A 1,537-nucleotide genomic window follows, 5' to 3' on the forward strand; every position below is an offset into this window, starting at 1 on the left:
ATTCAGTTCCTGACAGAAGATAAATGAATGCTGTTCAAGAAAGATATTACACAAGCAAATTTTTTATGTTCAAAGCAAGAACCTTTGGCCACTCGTTATAAAACACTCAGCCATGTCAGAAGTTCAGGTCTCATATTTTTTGCCACAACTCAAAACCTTAGGTACGAATGTGGGTGAGAACTCTTGAGAAATTCCTAAGGCAGGGGAAAGGTGATGTTCTTCCCCACACTCCCTAAATTTTGTATCGAATCTGCATTCACACTTCATAGCGGCGCTTAATTTGTGTCAAACAGCTGCCCCCCTGGCTATGCCCATGATGCCCTTCCTAGTGAGGTGTGTCTGTCTGCAACCTTTAGGAGTAATTCAAAACTTTCCCGTTTATCCAGTGCATGGGTAGGCAAACTAAGGCCCAGGAGCCGGAGCCGGCCCAATCGCCTTCTAAATCCGGCCCACGGACAGTCCGGGAAACAGCGTGTTTTTACATGAATAGAATGTGTGCTTTTATTTAAAATGGATCTCTGGTTATTTGTGGGGCATAGGAATTAGTTCATTTCCCCCCCAAAATATAGTCCGGCCCCCCACAAGGCCTGAGGGACAGTGGACTGGCCCCCTGCCGAAAAAGTTTGCTGACCCCTGATCCGGTGCATTTGAAGGCCGACAGTTACTGTCCGTGGCAATTCTGGGTTGCACCAATGCTAGTCCTACTCGGAGCAGACCCACAGAGGGTTATTTATTTTTAATAAATGTGTATATACTCATAACAATATCCAAGTGGTTTCCAACAATTATACACACACTGTATGCACCATACAATAAGTTAGTGGGTGTGACTCATTTAAATCAATAAAATCCCACGGGTTTACCCTGAGCAGGACTTAAGTTGGACACAATCCCTGAAATGTTTAGCTGTGAGAGCAGGTGAATTTCTCCCCAGAGGTTTTTTAACTGCTTTTGGAAGTTCTTTTTTTGTTTGTTTGCTTAGTCGTTAATTGTATTGTTTTATTACAGAAATATTTGCCTGCCTGGGGTCATTTGCAATGAAGGGCGGGATTATAAATTTAATAAATGAATACTAAGCGATCCCTGGAACGCGCGAAGGGCAGCTGAAGTGTCCCTGAGCAAGTGCAGAGCGCATTTCCCTTGAGGATCAGATCAGAGGAGGGCTATTTTCAAACTGAGAAGAAACTGAGCCTCTCCAGACCTCTAATTAGGCTGTAGGCTATCTCGAAATTGGGGCAAGCACTGGGGACATTTGTTTCCTTCTTTCCCTATATATATTTTTGGGGGGGGGGTTGCAACGGCGGGAGGGAAAGCCGCAATTTCCCTCAGACGGAGCTTCCCTTCAGGTCGAATAGAATCCTGCCCGCTTCCCGCCTAAATTCAACGGTCGACTCTGACGCTCCCTCAGGCGGGCGCTGAATTTAGGCGGGAAGCGTGCAGGATTCTATTTGACCTGAGGGGGGAAAGCCTCCGTCTGAGGGAAAACCTCGGGCCGTTTAGTTTCATATTAAGCATTAATCCGGGTTCAGTGCCTCAA

The 1,537-nt window shown here is 45.9% G+C and overlaps 1 protein-coding gene across 17 annotated transcripts in view; it reads right to left on the minus strand.

Annotated features, from left to right (window-relative positions):
- Positions 1 to 1,537, minus strand: part of HORMAD2 (HORMA domain containing 2) — a 55,698-nt gene that overhangs the window by 27,230 nt on the left and 26,931 nt on the right. For 6 of the 17 annotated variants that reach the window (XM_083417885.1, XM_083417897.1, XM_083417884.1 and 3 more), the window contains exon 1: positions 1,202 to 1,345. The exons of 7 other annotated variants lie outside the window; for them this stretch is intronic. The gene's annotated coding sequence lies outside the window, so the exon portion shown is untranslated. Of the gene's footprint in view, positions 1 to 863; positions 1,012 to 1,073; positions 1,160 to 1,201; positions 1,346 to 1,537 lie in introns of those variants that run through there. 4 more of the 17 variants (XM_083417890.1, XM_083417889.1, XM_083417896.1 and 1 more) reach the window with 3 other exon arrangements.

This window comes from Podarcis tiliguerta (assembly GCF_965153285.1).
Source record: "Podarcis tiliguerta genome assembly, chromosome: 16".
NCBI classification, from domain to species: domain Eukaryota; kingdom Metazoa; phylum Chordata; class Lepidosauria; order Squamata; family Lacertidae; genus Podarcis; species Podarcis tiliguerta.